Here is an 18,587-nt window from a genome sequence, read left to right on the forward strand (position 1 = left end):
ATGCCTTGTCATGCTGACACTTCTTGAATAATAAGTACTAGCCTTTTTTGAGGTTCTATTATCTCAAGTGCATTTCTGGTCTTCCAACAACTTGTTAGAGCAGATGCTGTGTGAGATAGAGTTTAGCAACTCTCTGGCATGCCTTTGTTAGCATTTAGAGTATACCCTTGGTCTTAAATCTAGCTGTCAATATTTAAGAACTTACTGAAAAATGCAAGGGTCAGGCACCAAGTCTATGGTACCAATTTAGCTTTCAAATTAAAAAACTTTTAAAAAAGACTGATGATGTGCCTAACATTATTTTTAAGACAACCATGAAACGAAGTTCTTGCTCCTGTGACTAGGCGCACAAAGCCAGATCCAATAGAAATCGGTTTGTGGCCTAACAAAGCCCTGGCTGATCATCAATGATTGATTTACAATAAGCAAAAGGATCATGAAAACTTGTTGAAAGCACTCACATGGAAATCAGTGATGCTGCAGAGGTACAAGAGGGCCTGGAGAAAAGTACAGAAGAGGCTAGAGCGACTTGTCACAGATTTCTTTCTTCTGAAGTTAAAACTGTCAAATATTTCTTTCCCTTTGGAAAAGCACATGATTCTGTGTATCATTTGAGAACTGTTGGAAGAATTCAGTGGGACAGTTGAAAAGTCCCTGTTGATTGGTGAAATACATCTTCCAGAGAGACTGCATCAGGATCAATTACCCCAGGTTTCTCCTGAATGGTGGCAAGGCAACTGAGTAAGAGAATGATTTATTGAACAATTTAACAGGTGTCATGCTGGGTGGGTAGTATCTATGGGATATGTCCATGGAGGAAAAAATAAAATCAATTCTATAATGAAATATTTGGCTGTAGTTGGCAGAAGATAAATTCCAAAAATGGAGTTTATCTGAAGACAATTCAGTAAGAAGTAGAAGAAACTGTACACTCTAGATAATGGTGGTTTCAGGGGCAGGGGAGTCCACAATTTAGGCTAGTATCCCTAGAAAGCTAGCTAAAGGAACAACTATTAGAATTCAGTAATTATCAATTATTTAGAAGTGGAACAAAATAGAAATAAGAGACCAAGTTTATAGCTTAGCTGGTAATCCTAGCTCCCAGCCTTATCCCCAGCCTCAAGGTCTGAAGTTGTTTTCTGTGTTTTCTTATTGTAACACAAAAATTTTATTCTAAATTTTGCATACCAGCTCATTGCACTAAACAAAGAAATTATGCACTAAGCACAAATGGCTTAGCTCTTCATTCTGCTCATTTCTCTGAGTGTGTGTATGTACAGTCAGCTGTAGAGTTCAGGTTTTTCTTTTGAAATATTACAGATGTTTCTTGGAGCTGTTGTATCTAGTCTTTTTATAAAGAAAAGACTACTCTTGTAAATTTGTTTGAGTAGTCTTTTCTTTATAAAAAGACTAGATACAACAACCCCATCAAAAAGTGGGCAAAGGACATGAACAGACATTTCTCTCAAAAGAAGACATTCATACAGCCAACAGACACATGAAAAAATGCTCATCATCACTGGCCATCAGAGAAATGCAAATCAAAACCACAATGAGATACCATCTCACACCAGTTAGAATGGCAATCATTAAAAAGTCAGGAAACAACAGGTGCTGGAGAGGATGTGGAGAAATAGGAACACTTTTACACTGTTGGTGGGATTGTAAACTAGTTTTTATGGAAAACAGTATGGCGATTCCTCAAGGATCTAGAACTAGATGTACCGTATGACCCAGCCATCCCATTACTGGGTATATACCCAAAGGATTATAAATTATGCTGCTATAAAGACACATGCACACATATGTTTATTGCGGCACTATTCACAATAGCAAAGACTTGGAATCAACCCAAATGTCCATCAGTGACAGATTGGATTAGAAAAAATGTGGCACATTGGAAATATGCAGCCATAAAAAAGATGAGTTTGGTCCTTTGTAGGGACTTGGATGCAGCTGGAATCCATCATTCTTAGCAAACTATCACAAGAACAGAAAACCAAACACCGCATGTTCTCACTCATAGGTGGGAACTGAACAATTTCACTCGGACCAGGAAGGGGAACATCACACACCGGGGCCTATCATGGGGAGGGGGGAGGGGGGAGGGATTGCATTGGGAAAAAAATGACGAGTTGATGGGTGCAGACAGCAACATGGCACAAGTATAATATGTTTGCTTATGCTGTACATAAAGTATAATAATAATAATAAAAAAATTAAAAAAAAAAAAAAAAAAAAAAAAAAAAAAAAAAAAAGAAAAAAGACTACTCAATTAAACTTTAATCATGCTTCCCAGTTAACTATATTAGGTAATTTTAAGTTTGCTTGGAAATTCTCTAAGATATAGACTAAGGGCTTATTCCACCTCATTCTCAAACTGTTTGCCAACCAAAAAAAAAAAAAAAAAAGCAGTGGTGGGTTGGAACAGTGAAAATAACACTCAACTAGAAGTTTTGGAGCTAGATCACACCTCAAAAAACCAACTAGACAGACACGTTTTCATAGCCAGACAGCCAACAGACCAGATAAATGACAGACCAAAGCAAATATCTCACTGTTTGCATGTTGAGGTTATTTTTGACAGAAGTACCTCTTTGATGGTCCGTGGTCTCAATACATGCATATTATCGATGACATTATGTCATCTAGAAGCAAAATAACTTCATGCCAAATATTCTAAGAGTTAAAATTTCAGCTCACATAAAGTATCTTTTACTGTTTCTCTTAATATTATTATTCCTTTTGCCCTTTTCAAAAAGTATGGGGAATTGCTGCTATGTTCCACCGTAATTCAAGTATCATTTCTTTACTCCAAATTCTCTCAGTTCTCAAAATGTATACGTTTAGTGCTTTTCAATCATATATTGGGTATTAGTCTGTTCTCACGCTGTTAATAAAGACATGCCCTAGACTGGTTAATTTATAAAGAAAAAGAGGTTTAATGGACTCACAGTTTTGCATGACTGGGGAGACCTCATAATCATGGCAGAAGGCGAATGAGGAGCAAAATCATATGTTATTACATGGTGGCAGGCAAAAAAGCTCGTGAAGAGTAACTCCCATTTATATAACCATCATATCTGGTAAGACTTACTCCCTGGTATGAGAAAAGTATGGGGCAAACCACCCCCATGATTCAATTATCTCAGATAAATATTTTTAGTCCTAGAAATGAAGAACTGTTTTCTTCTACTAATTTTCTAAAATGTAAGAGAACAAGTATATATGTTATCAGAACTCTAAAACATACTACCTTACTCTATTTAATACGATTCATAAAATATATAACTCAGTCTTACTGTCGGTATTGCTGTTTTGAAATGAAACCTAAGGAAAGCCAAGTCATTTCTTTCTTTTTATTATTATTATTATACTTTAGGTTCCAGGGTACATGTGCAGGTTTGTTACATATGTATACATGTGCCATGTTGGTGTGCTGCACCCATTAACTCATCATTTACATTAGGTATCTCTCCTAATGCTAATCCTCCCCCCTTCCCCCAGCCCACAACAGGCCCCGGTGTGTGATGTTCCCCTTCCTGTGGCCAAGTGTTCTAATTGTTCAATTCCAACCTATGGGTGAGAAAGAGAACATACCGTGTTTGGTTTTCTGTCCTTGCGATAGTTTGCTCAGAATGATGGTTTCCAGCTTCATGCATGTTCCTAAAAAGGACATGAACTCATCCTTTTTTATGACCGCATAGTATTCCATGGTGTATATGTGCCACATTTTCTTAATCCAGTCTATCATTGATAGACATTTGGGTTGGTTCCAAGTTTTTGCTATTGTGAATAGTGACACAAGAAACATACATGTGTATGTGTCTTTATAGCAGAATGATTTATGATGCTTTGGGTATGTACCCGGTAATGGGATGGCTGGGTCATATGGTATTTCTAGCTCTAGATCCTTGAGGAATCACCACACTGTTTTCCACAATGGTTGAACTGGTTTACAGTCCCACCAACAGTGTAAAAGTGTTCCTATTTCTCCACATCCTCTCCAGCACCTGTTGTTTCCTGACTTTTTAAGGATTGCCATTCTAACTGGTGTGAGATGGTATCTCATTGTGGTTTTGATTTGCATTTCTCTGATGGCCAGTGATGATGAGCATTTTTTCATGTGTCTGTTGGCTGTATAAATGTCTTCTTTTGAGAAGTGTCTGTTCATGTCCTTTGCCCACTTTTTGATGGGGTTGATTTTTTTCTTGTAAATTTGTTTGAGTTGTTTGTAGATTCTGGATATTAGCCCTTTGTCAGATGGGTAGATTGTAAAAATTTTCTCCCATTCTGTAGGTTGCCTGTTCACTCTGATGGTAGTTTCTACAGCCAAGCCATTTCTAATAAATGAGAACACAAAAATGAAATCACTGGGGTCGTGTTATAAGTTCATTATTCTAAAAACATATTAAATAAAAAGAAATGCTAAAGAAAGGAGGAAATGCAAGCAAGGAGCCAGAACAGCAAGCCAACCGTCTCCAAAATACCTTCCAGGACTAATATTCTAAACCTGAGAATTATGTGTGAAACTACACACTAGGAATCAATAAACATTAATTGTTAGGAATGCTGTATAGTAGGCAGAATTCTAAATTGGTTCCAAGGTTCCCATCTCTTGGTGGACACTTCTTGCACCACCTCCTCCCTTGGAGTGTGAGAAGAACTTGGAGATATTCTGGGATTTTATTCCCATGATTTGGTTACGCTATATGGGAATGATATGATTAAGATCCCTAATTAAACTGGACAGGGTGGCTCATGCCTATAATACCAGTACTTTGGCAGGCTGAGGCAGGAGGACTGCTTGATCCCAAGAGTTTGAGATCAGCCTACATAATAGAATGAGACCTTGTCCCTACAAAACAAACAAACAAACAAACAAAAAACAACAAAAAACACTTAGCTGGGCATAGTGGCACATATCTCTAGTCCCAGCTGCTCATGAGGCTGAAGTGGAAGGACTACTTGGGCCCAGAAGTTCAAGGCTGCAGTGAGCTGTCATCATACTACTGCACTCCAGCCTGGGCGACAGACCAAGACCCTGTCCTTTAAAATAAAAAGTCCCTTGTTAGTTGGCTTTTAAATAGACCTGACCTAATTTAATGAGGTCTTTAAATCTGGGCCAGAGTTAGAGAGAGTGAGAGAGATGCAGGTAATCTCCTGCTGGCCTGGGGAAAAGGACGCATCCATGTTGTGAACGACCTGTGGAAGGACCACATGACCAGGACCCTTTAGTTGCTGACAGCACCCATAGCCCGTAACCAAAAAATAATAAATAACAGGAATCTCAGTTCTACAAGCACAAAAAAACCCCTGAATTCTGCTAACAAGTAGAATGAGCTCGCAAGAGGACCCTGAGCCTCAGATGTACATAGGGCAGCCAATACCTGCACTGCATCTTTGAGACCCTGAGCAGAGGACCCTATTAAGCCGTTCCCAGACTTGTGACCCAAGAAAACTGTGAGATAATAAATGTGTGTTGTTTTCAGCCATTAAATCTGTGGTCACTTTTTATACAGCAATGACAAACTAATACAGGTGCCAATGCTGATGTTTTGTAATTAAATGAGCTCACCTATGTAAAGCTCCTTAGCACAGAAACGGGTACAGAGTGTCTAGTTTTTAAGTAATTGCTCTTTTATCCATATAAGTGTCACAGTTCTCAGGCAGTATTGATAAAATAAATATTTTTCAGTATTGGCATGTAAAAATATATGACAAATTCTGGAGGGCTCTCTAGTAACATGGCATCACATGGCCTTTGTAATGTAGACTGTGGTGCTGTTATACATTATTAAAAAAGCCCTCATTATTCTAGTTCAATGAACAAGGGACATGTTTATCAACTGAGTGGGGAGGCATCATGGTAGTGCTTACTAATGGCCATAGATTAATGAACTGGTTTTCCTCTGTTTTTCTTTTTCCTCTATTTTTCTGCTTTTCCAGGTCATAGGCTTTGGTATTTTCTTCTACAGTATGTTAGTTTTCTAGGACTATCACCACAAACTGGTGGCTTAAAAAAACAGAAATGTATTGTCTCATAGTTTAGGAGGCTCCGAAATTAAGGTGTCAGCAAGGTTGGTTCCTTCCAGTAAGTTTGAAGGAGAAAACAGCCCAAGCCTCACTTCTAATTTCTGGTGGTTTCTGGTAACCACTGTCATTCCTTGATATTCAGATGTATCCTCCAGTCTCTGCCTGTATCTGCCCATTGCTTTTTCTGTGTACCTGTGTATCCTGTTTTTTTCTGTCTCCTGTAAGGACACTCCCCATGGATTCAGGGCTCACCCTAATCCAGTAAGATCTTATCTTGATCCTTACCTTAATTACATTTGTGAAGACCATAATTCTGCATAAAGTCATACTTTGAGATTCTGGGAAGATACGATACACTATTCAGCCCATTACATGTGATAGCATCCACACAGCAAAGAACTCCACTGGACGAGCTGGTTTCTTATACAAGCAATTTCATAACTGAGTAATGTGAGCAATTATATTATTGAATAGCTTGCTAAATAATTTAAGACAAAGAAATGGATTAAAGACAAAAAAAGATGGATAGTGATCGGTGAAAAGGGCATCAGACTAACTGTAAAGCAATCTTTAAGTTCATCAGCAGGTTTGAGATTATCAGCAAACTTCTCACATCTCTAGATCTTTGTTTTATCTTTTATGAATTAAATGTATTCGATGATCTAGAAGATGCTTTCTAGTTCCAACATTTTATGATTCTACTGATCATAACTCTCATTCATTCAAGTATTTTGTGATAGTAAAATGGCATATATGCCACTTGGTAGATACTAGTATCATCTTTTAATACTATTTTTCTTTTCTGTTTCTATTAAAAGAAAGGAAAGACAGTTAGCTTTCCCCAAGCTGTCTTCATAAGTTCATGCAAAGTAAGTTGAAGGAATCTTTCACAGTTAAAAGGGTCTGGAGAAGAATCTCACAGGAAAGAACTGGTTTGTGGATTAGGGCCTATTGATTCAAACTTCAGTAGAATTTCATTCATTCAAATATTTTCAGCATCAATACAAGTTTAGAAATGAAAAAGGTTTAAATAAGTGTAGGATGCTCATGATTCTTTTAGGACATTATGGGAAATATTTATTTTAACTAATAGCACAGTGTGCTTATTTACCTTGAACTTCTAAAATAAAGAATGAAAACTTTATTAAGAGAATGGTATGTGAAAAAAACAAGCTTGACTAAAAGATTTCTCCCTCTCCTCACCCCACTGCCAGGTTAAACAAACAAACAAAAATTCTAGCTTTGGTAATCCTCGAAGGTATGCTCCCTCTTCATTTTTCAATCAATTTCTCCTTTATTCTTTTAAGTTATTAGTTCTTACTCTCACTCCTCTACTCAAATCTTTAAAAAACTTTCACCTATATTCTCAATTTTCAATGATCTTTTTCTTTTCTTTTCTTTTTTTTGAGACACAGTGTCACTTTGTTGCAAGTGCAATGGTGTGATTTCGGTTCACTGCAACTTCTGCTTCCCTGGTTCAAGCGATTCTCCTGCCTCAGTCTCCCAAGTAGCTGGGATTACAGGCATGCACCATCACACCCAGCTAACTTTTTTTGTATTTTTAGTAGACAGGGTTTCACCATGTTGACCAGGCTGGTCTTGAACTCCTGACCTCAGGTGATCCACCTGCCTCAGTCCCCCAAAGTACTGGGATACAGGCATGAGCCACTGCACCCGGCTTGATGATCTTTCTCTATTTCACTGAGAAAACAGAAATCATGAACAGTAGCATTCATATGCACTCAGTAACATTCCGTTGACCTGTCCCCTTTAGCCCTACCTATCCTCCCATCACCATGACCATGACCCAGCCATCCAAGCGGCTGCTTAAACATGCTCCTCCGTGGCCCACAGATTCTCATTCCAGGTTCTCAAGGGCACAACACCAGCGATTCTCCTCCCTCCCTCCTGAATTACACATTTATTTTTCTCTTTAACATTCAAGCACACTATTAAATTTCTTCCATGTTTAAAAAAGCAACAAAGAAAACACCTTTAAGTAACAACTATCTCGAATCCAAAACCTCTTCCAGTTAACACCCTATTTCTCCACTTCCACTTTCATCAAAACTTCATGAAGTTACCCAGTCCTTTTCTCCCCTTCAGTCTTGAACTCACTGAAATCAAATCACACTTTGGTTCCAAATACCTCATTACAACAGTTCTTTTCCGGCTGCTGTGGCCTGTGTTTTGATAAAGCTGGCCATCAGTTTTCAGTTTCTATTTGACCTCTTAGTAGTAGCCTTTAAATCCATGTCTCTCAGAAATAATACCACACATCTACAGTCATCTGATCTTTGACAAACCTGACAAAAACAAGAAATGGGGAAAGGATTCTCTACTTAATAAATGGTGCTGGGAAAATTGGCTAGCCATAAGTAGAAAGCTGAAACTGGATCCTTTCCTTACTCCTTATACGAAAATTCAAGATGGATTAGAGACCTAAATGATAGACCTAAAACCATAAAAACCCTAGGAGAAAACCTAGGTAATACCATTCAGGACATAGGCATGAGCAAGGACTTCATGTCTAAAACACCAAAAGCAACGGCAACAAAAGCCAGAATTGACAAATGGGATCTAACTAAACTAAAGAGCTTCTGCACAGCAAAAGAAACTACCATCAGAGTGAACAGGCAACCTACAGAATGGGAGACAATTTTTGCAATCTACTCATCTGACAAAGGGCTGATAGCCAGAACCTACAAAGAACTCAAACAAATTTACAAGAAAAAAACAAACAACCCCATCAAAAAGTGGGCAAAGAACAGACACTTCTCAAAAGAAGACATTTATACAGCCAACAGACACATGAAAAAATGCTCATCATCACTCACCATCAGAGAAATGCAAATCAAAACCACAAAGAGATACCGTCTCACACCAGTTAGAATGGCAATCCTTAAAAAGTCAGGAAACAACAGGTGCTGGAGAGGATGTGGAGAAATAGGAACACTTTTACACTGTTGGTGGGACTGTAAACTAGTTCAACCATTGTGGAAAACAGTGTGGTGATTCCTCAAGGATCTAGAACTAGAAATACCATTTGACCCAGCCATCCTATTACTGGGTATACATCCAAAGGATTATAAATCATGCTGCTATAAAGACACATGCACACGTATGTTTATTGTGGCACTATTCACAATAGCAAAGACTTGGAATCAACACAAATATCCATCAGTGACAGACTGGATTAAGAAAATGTGGCACATATACACCATGGAATACTATGCAGCCATAAAAAAAGGATGAGTTCATGTCCTTTGTAGGGACATGGATGCAGCTGGAAACCATCATTCTCAGCAAACTATCGCAAGAACAGAAAACCAAACACCGCATGTTCTCACTCATAGGTGGGAATGGAACAATGAGATCACTTGGACTCGGGAAGGGGAACATCACACACCGGGGCCTGTTGTGGGCGGGGAGGGGGGGATAGCATTAGAAGATATACCTAATGTAAATGATGAGTTAATGGGTGCAGCACACCACCAACATGGCACATGTATACATATGTAACAAACCTGCACGTTGTGCACATGTACCTTAGAACTTAAAGTATAATAAAAAATAAAAATAAAATTAAAAAAAAATCCATGTTTCCTCCCTCCTAAAATTGCTTCCTCCACTTGAGCTCGCAGGCCCTGCCCTCTCTGCTTCTCCTCCCATACCCCAGCCATACCTTCTATTTCTGGTCCTGAATCTGCCTCTTCTCTCTAACTCATAAAGTCCTTGCTCTCTTTACCTTTCTCATTCTTATCTCTGTATTTTCTCCTTCTCTGTCTCTGTCTCTGTAGCTAACTTCATTCAATCTCCTATCTTATATTTTTAACTGTCTACCTCTTCTGAAGTCCAGACTGAAATACCCAACCTCTTTTCTCTTAAACAATAAGCAGCATCACAAATTTAAAATAACCCCAAATGAATTACTGATCTCCTCTCCCTCCACTGCTGCCACCCTGAGTCAAGCCAAAAATATCTCTTACTCAGACAATTGCAGTAACCACCTACCTAGTCTCCCTATGTCTTCCTCCTGCCCCGTTCCAGTCTATTCCACCCCTAAAGATCCTCTTACAGAGTCAGATTATTCCACATCTCTCATAATAGGAAGGAAGACAAAATCCATCAGAGCTGAGCCTCACCTGGTCTGGTCCTGGCTATATCTCCTATTTCATCTCCTGACATCTCTCTCTGCTCTTTGTACCCAGGCCACACTGCCCCCTTGTTGTTTCTTTTCTCATTTTAATTTCAACTTTTATTTTAGATAGGGGGCGTCATGTGCAGATGTGTTACACAGGGATATTGCGTGATGCTGAGGTTTGGGTATTAATCTCATCACCCAAATTAATTAAGCCACTGTGGAAAGCAGCCTGCAGATTTCTCAAAGGAAAAAACAAGCTGCCATTCAAACCAGCAATTCCATTAGTGGGTATATGACCAAAGGAAAATAAATTATTTGACCAAAAAGCCACATACAGTCATGTGTACATCACAGTGCTATTTGCAATAGCAAAGACTTAGAATCAACCCAGGTGCCTATCAGTGGTAGACTGGATAAATAAAATGCAGTACGTATACACCGTGGAATGCTACACAGCCATAAAACAGAATGAAATCATGTCCTTTGCAGCAACATGGATGCAGTCAGAGGCCATAATCCTAAGAAAATTAACATAGGAACAGCAACCCCTTGCTGTTTCTTGACCACACCATGCTTTTTACTGCTTCCAAACCTATATAATTTCAGCTCATTTTTTCTGGAAATGTTCTTCGTACCCATGTGTTTGCTCAAAGGTTACTTGATTATAGACGCCTTTCCTGAAAACTCTAATATCAGAATGATCCTCCCTCCTCCAACACTTTTGTTTTCCTTAACCTTGATTTGTTCTTCTACACAGCACTCTCTCACTTTGATGTACGCTACATACACTTGTTCACTTATTTATGAATTGATTTACCTCTATGTAAAGGTGAGCTTCATGGGGACAGTTACCTTGTCTGCTTTCTCTCTTGTTGTATCGTGAATCCCTAACTTAGAATCTGGCATATTGTTTGTGGGCTCAAGAAATGCTTGTGAAATCGCACAGATTCCAGGAAATAAGCGTTAAAAAGTATGTAATATGATCTCTAAGTTTATTTCAGTGTATAATCAATGTCTATCTAATTTGCATTTTGCATTGTGTGGGTGGACTTAATATGATGATGAAAGAGATTGAATCTCTTGGAAATACTGCTGAAGAGTGAGGAGATTTTATAGCTGAAATGGAAACAACTTGTTCTTCCTCCCAGCATTAGCAAAGTAAAGCAAGCAGTATCTTGTTAACTTCTGCCCAATTAGCTCTAGAATATGCCCTCCAAATTAAATAGCCAACATATACTAGAGATAAATCCAACAGATTGATCTAACCTCAGCAAAGTAAATTTAGAAAAGCTAATCAACAAACAAGCCAAAGCCTGTGGCTTGGATAAAGCACTTTGATCCGCTGGAACTGTAGAGACAGATTTGGATTCAAATCTCAGCACTGCTGCCTACTAATAATAGACCATGAAAGAACTCTTTGATCTTTGTAAACCCACTGCCTTCAGTTGTAAGGATTTCGCCTGAGTTGCTTAAAGCATTCTAGTTTGTCAGTGTGTGTTTATTAATACCTAGTCTCAGCATTTTACTTAATCAAAAGAAAATACATGTGACCTCTACCTGCCCTACACGGCTAATTTTAATATCTGACCAGAATAAACTAGCCTAACATACAATTATCTTTCTCTTTCAACTAACTCTTGAAAAACATCTGTCTTTTTAAATATAGATAATATTGTCCAACTGAGCATAACCTATGCAAACGCTATTACACAAACACATTGAAAATTATATAAGGAAAGCTTTAATTACAAATTACTAAGAATTAGATAACTTTAAAGATATCTAATCCATTTTGGTGGGTAATGAAAATGAACCAATATATTCTTGCTAGACATGGAAGTCGCAAGACATTTATTACAATAAAACACTTCCCTGGATAACATACAACAAGGTAATAAATGTTACAGATTACTAACCGCATAAAATCGTATTGAATTTGTTCATCTTTGTTTTCCCTCAGCAACAGACGCAGTTTTCACTTTACATAGTTCTGTACTAACGTATCAGAACTGTGTCTCCCTTTGCATGGTCTGATATACAGGCAGAATCCATAGACATGGTTCTGGGCAAAGAGAATTACATGTATAGCACAGTGGTTAAGACTACACCTTCTGTGGCCAAACAGTTCAACTCCAATACTTCTTCATTTCCCTAAGTTCATAAACCGAGGGAAAGAGTGAGTTGTCTGAGGCACACAATTAGTCAATGAAGAACATTGTTCATTGATATTCATTCAAGCACATCACCATTCTTCATTGACTAATTGTGTGCCTCAGACAAGTCACTCTTTCCCTTGGTTTATTCATGTATAAAGTAAGAGATATAACAGTTCCTGCTCCTGGAGGCTGAGGCGGGTAGGATCACTTGAGCCCAGGACTTCAAGGTTACAGTGAGCTATGATAGTTCCACTGCACTCTTGCCTGAGTGACAGAGCAAGACTCTGTCTCTAAAAAAATAAATGATCAAAATAAATAAGCAAAATTAAATAATTGAAATAAACTGCCAAAATGTTTATTACTTTGAGATATTTTTAGTTTAGTCCAAACCAATAAATTTTGATTAATTACTAATTTGATGGGGCGAAGCAAGCCACCAAAATGTTTTAGTTCTCATTGTTACTCAAACAGAATAGACTTTTTCCCCTACAAATTCCAAAAGGAAATTCCCCATTGGTAATCATAAAATCCTTTTATGCAAAATAAAACAAACATAATTTTACTTCCAAATTCCGCAAATGTGAATAAGATATTTTATGTTCATGCTTTGGCAGCACATCGTTCTTTCTTGTCTTCTAGTGTCACTGAAGTAGAGATTACATTCATTTTGGACAGATAACAGAATTGGTCTAATCCTCATTTTTCTCACTTGCTAACTTCAGTTTCTTTACCCAATGCTAGGAATTCTGACATAAAAAACATATGTAGATAGAAATTTTGGATAAAATAATTTGCATACCGCTATGCCTCCGGTGGAGATTTCTGTAGTAGAGATGTACTATTGGTTCTTCCAATGGGGAGTTCATTCTACAAAAATGAATTATATTATACAGCCAGGAATACATTTGCTACAGTTTTCAGGTTCTCCAGTGTTGAATGGGCCACTGTACCATAGAAGATAAGAAATCACTTTCAAAATTTCAAATCATAGTTTTAAAAAATTAAGGCTGTGTTGGGAAATAAAAGATAAAAGCTAATGCCATTTATTTGTTCACAGTAAAATTATACTTTGCATAAGCTTTTGGAGCCAGATGTTTTCTAGTTGTACTATTCAATTATCATGTTTTTTCATCAAATTCATCATTATTAGTCTTATAATTATATAGGAAATTCTGCCACATAATGAATAGCACTTAATGGGAGTATTTATGCAAATACATTTATACAGTTGATAATTAATTGAGTGATGTAAACAGAAAATTTAGTGATTACAGTTGATACACTACCTTATTTAATTATATTTATTTTTAAATTTTAGACATGTGCCAACAATAAATACATAGACAAGCTTCATGAGTATGATCAGAGGCATAACTTCTCAAGGAAATATAGTGCATACCTGTTTGAAAATTTTGGCCTATAAAAGTCTGTTAGCACTGCAAAAGTCTCCCACTTCCTCTAATAGACCTTTGCATACAAAACTAGACAACTTATAAATACTACATTACAAAATGTAATTGTCATGTCTTAAAACACATTTGTATATTTCTAATTCACCTACAAGAAGGTATTTCTTCATTATTTTGTGCTAGAGTGCCCTTACTGCTTTACAGACATAAGATTTTGCCATTTCCAACCAAAACTTTTGACTTAAATGTGTTTCAGAATTCAGACTTTTTCTTTTTCTTTTTTCTCAGAAAAGTATTGCATTGCAAATACAATATGTCCTAACAGGTTTTTGAGGCAGCACCTGCAACAACCACATTAAAATCTCTGCCAAAAATGTATTAATAATCATACCAAATGGCATAATGGGAAACTATTTTAAAAACTCACGTTATTTTCTTATTTGGCTTATTTTCAAGTCAGGTATTATTGGCACATGAGCTTTGGAAACATTTGATTTTAAGAACTCATGTGGCTTTGGAATTTCAGATAAGGTATTATGAACCTGTCTTATCATCTGTGATCAAAGTTTTATTATTAGTATACTTAATAATAACCCCACTGAAAATAACCCCACATAGTTAATAATAAGCCCAATGAAAAACAAGAAAACTGAGAGCTACTTTATTATCTTCCCTGACTTCCTAGGCTTCCATGTGAATCAGACAGTAACATGTTCCTCATCTAATGTAAAAACATCTCTTTATCCTCTTACATGTCTCCCTAACTCAACAATATATTCCCATAGGAAGTAATAATTGGCTTTAGTCCACAGTTTTATTGAACAGCTGCTATATGCTCAGAACCACACTGGTGAGAGTACAGTTTTGCATTTTGAAAGGCCTTCTCCTATCATTGCTATCAGAGCAAAAGTAACATGCATAGAAATGTATCAATTAATACAAGGAAGAGTATATTCTTTTATTACCTTGTAGTATGAAATGATGTAATATGTCAGGGAAGAGGAATTGTGAGGTGGAATAATTCCACAAAGTTTAGATGAGCAAGTAAGCCTTCTGAAAGTTTTTGGTAACTATTTAGGAACAAGGACAGAAGGAACATCAAATAAGTTACTGAGCATGAACAAAGGAAGGGAAGCAATAATTATTGAAATTATTGAGCAACTACTCTGTGTCAGGTAACATAGTAAATTTGTAAATGCATTATCACTCCAGAAATAATTCATGTGTAACATAAAGAGAAAGATAAAATATGTGCTAGCAAAAAAAAAAAAAAAAATGTGTAGAAGGACAGACAATGACATGCATAGAGTATACTCCAGCTAGTCTGATATATAAAAAAAAAAAAAGTCATGTGCCCGCATGTATGGTATATAAGTAAATACTTTATAGACTGCTTCTTTTATGTTTTTCACATAAACTACTTAATAATGGTTTGAAATGAAGTTCCTTGGTGGACAGGGGGTAGACTGCCTTTGGTAAAGTTACCAAAAGTAGCTACTCCCTTTAAACATACACATGGTGCGCCAAATCCTCCCTATCGTTAAGATGTCCTAAGCCCTGGGGACTGTGAATATATTGGCGATATGGCAAAAGAGACTGCAAATGTTTTTTAAGGTTATATATCTTAAAATGGAGAGATTATGCTGGATATTTTCCAGCAGATTCAACCTAACCACAAACGCCCTTAAAATCAGAGCACGTTATCCTGCTGGAGTCAGAAATGGCAGAAAGAGGAGTCAGAGAGGTGCACAGCAGAAGGGCAGATCACGGAGACACAGCAACTCGATCTGCTGTTGCTGGCTTTGATGTCTGATTAAGGGGTCTATGAACCCAGGATATACAGGAGGCCTTTAGAGAAAACTAGAACGACCTCTAGCTGATAGCCAGCAAGGACACCGGGACCTCGGGTCTACCACCCCATGATGCTGAATTCTGCCACTAACGTAATGAACAGATTCTTTCCCAGGGCTCACTGTAACCTTGGTTTCAACTTTCTGAGGCTCTGAGTAGAAAAACCATCCCAGCTTAATGGAACTTCAGTGACATGCATAGAAACTTACAAAATTGTGAGATAATAACTTTACGTTGTTTCAAACATCCCAGAGTGTAATAATTTGTTATGGCAAGAAAAGAAAACTAATATAATGTAGAACTAAATGGATACACACATTAAGAAGTATGTGATTGCATTTAGTATAGTGATTTTTTAATACTCCAAGGTGGTATATATTTTTTAAACACTTTGCAAATTGCTCCCTATGGCACTCTTACCCCACAGAAGGCATAGTGAGTTTTAGTATAAAGTCATTTTTACAGCTTGGACGAAAAAACATTGAAAATTCTGTCACAACCCCAATTAATTTTCTATTTCATGAGTTAAAAATTAAGAGAGACTTACTAAAAGCTTAATTTATTTTCAAAAGCATATCTCTATTCTATTCTCTGGAACAAGAGTAGCTACTTTAATGAGGTAAATTTTTGCCAGATTCTGACACTGGATAATAACATATACCGTTAGTTTACTCACTGTACTTACAGATACGTTTCATTAGGAATGTAACAATGCTCACACCTTCATTAACTTTGTTTAGCAGTGTTAATTACATTGGATGCCAAACTCTCTCTCGATTTTGTTCAATGCCATTTCATCAAAGCATTGGAGCTCATGGCTAGAATGTAATACATGTATAACAGAGTTTAATATTTATGTAACACAAACCCTTGCTGCTAGTATCATGTTGACAAAGGCAGGAGTCATAGCTAATTTATCAGTGTTTACAGTCTCTGGCATTAGGTCCTCAGCCTTAATTCTCATGTTGTAGAATTTAACCATTTGCATTCAAAAATATCTAAGAAAATGTCTATTTATTTAGTCATTCATAATAGGCAACATTAATTCAATGTCAAAGATGCTGACTTAATATCTTCTTAACTTTAATTAATGCATTCTGTAGGGACTCTAGGAGAGCAGTAAAGTATATGGGAGCCTGTGTTTGTCACTCTCCTCTAACAAATCTTAATATTACCCTATATAAAATGTTTAAATTGCAGCATGATATAGCTTATGGAGAAAGCTATTCTAGGACAAATTAAGAGAGAGCAGATTTAGCCCTGGCTATACTAACACATGTCTGTATGACACTAGGAAAGCCATTTAATATTCCAGGTGGCAATTTACCCATCTCTCTTCACATGAATTTAGAATAGGTTATCTCTGAGAGCCCATCTGTATTTATGACTCAATCTATAAAACACATCTGGTTAAGGTAGCTTTGGAAACAAGGATTTTATCTGTTAAATATCTGATCCAGAGAGATTACTAACTGACCTTGAAAAATGGTACTGTCCAAAAGCAAACATGTATTCTATGTTAAATGTCTTTTTACTCTCTTATCATTTTAACACAGTGACCAGGTCTGGAAGACTGTGAAGGTGACCAACACTGTAGCAAATATTGTGATTAAAAAACAGTAATTTTATGTCTGCATTTTCTTGTTTTAGGTTGGATGAATAGTCAGAATGGCTTTTTTTAATACTTGACTTTTGGTATTTATAAAATTTATTGTGAATTTTAATTGGCAGTAAATATTTTTGATTTAATAGAAGACAATTAGTAACTTGTTCATTTCCCTTAGATTATCTGGAGACAAAAGGTAATCTCCCTGTTTATGATTCTATGATATATATTTTGATAAAATTCTATATTTCAAGTTTTTGTTACCCAACATATCGAAACTATTTTTTTGACTACCATTTGGCAATCTCATGAGTAATCAATGCTAATTTTTTTCTTATTTTAACTAGAAACAGTTTATTTTTAAGTTACAGGATATTTTATTATTGAGTCCATTTTTAAACTCCTATTGAAAAGAGGGTGCTTTATTAAAAGAAATATTTGTATTTTAAAAAGATCTTTATTGACATAAAATTTATATACTAAAATCTGCATGTATTTAAATCGTGTAACGTAAGAATTCTTATGTGCCTATATCCGTGAAACCAATCTGACAAGACAATAAATGTTTTCTCATGCTCATTGGTAATCTCTGCCTCTAGATCCTCTTTGCATTCCTACAAACCTCCCTCCCCACCTGCAGGTAAACATTAATCCTCTTTCTGTCACTATATATTAATTGGCATTTTCTAGAAATTCATATATATGTAATCACAAAGTATGTACTTTTTTTGGCCTGGCTTCTTTCACTTTACGTACATATTTTGAAATCTATCTGTTATTTTACAAGTATCATTGTTTGTCACTGCTTTTTATTGCTAAATTGTATCCGATGACACAAACACAGCAAAATCGTCCACTTTCCTGTTGATATATATTTAGGTTGTTTCTGGTATTGAGTTATTGGTTAAATTACGTCTTTCAAAAATGCATATATTGGATTCCTAATCCCTAATATTTTGGAATGTGAACTCATTTAGAAATAGGGTCATTGTGAATGTAATTAGTTAAGTTAAAATGAGGCCAAACTGGAGTAAAGTGGGCTCTAATCCAACATGACTGGTGTCCTTATAGAAAGGGGTAAGATTTATAAGGAAGACAATGTGAAGACACAGAGAAAAGACCATCCACAAGCCAAAAAATGCCAACTTTCATGCTACTTACAAAGAAAGATAGTTTTACATCTTCCTTTCTCATCTAGATGCTATTTGCTTGATTATCTATCTTTCCATCTATTCATCTATCATCTATCATCCGTCTATGTTACTATATCATTGTTTTTGCCTTATTTGACTTGCTAGAATCTTCAATTCGATGTTTAATAGAAACGTTGAGACATTTTTGCTGTGCTCCCAATATTAAGGGGGAAAACTTAATATTTCAACATT

Source organism: Macaca thibetana, chromosome 8 (assembly GCF_024542745.1).
Source record: "Macaca thibetana thibetana isolate TM-01 chromosome 8, ASM2454274v1, whole genome shotgun sequence".
Classification (NCBI taxonomy): Eukaryota; Metazoa; Chordata; class Mammalia; order Primates; family Cercopithecidae; genus Macaca; species Macaca thibetana.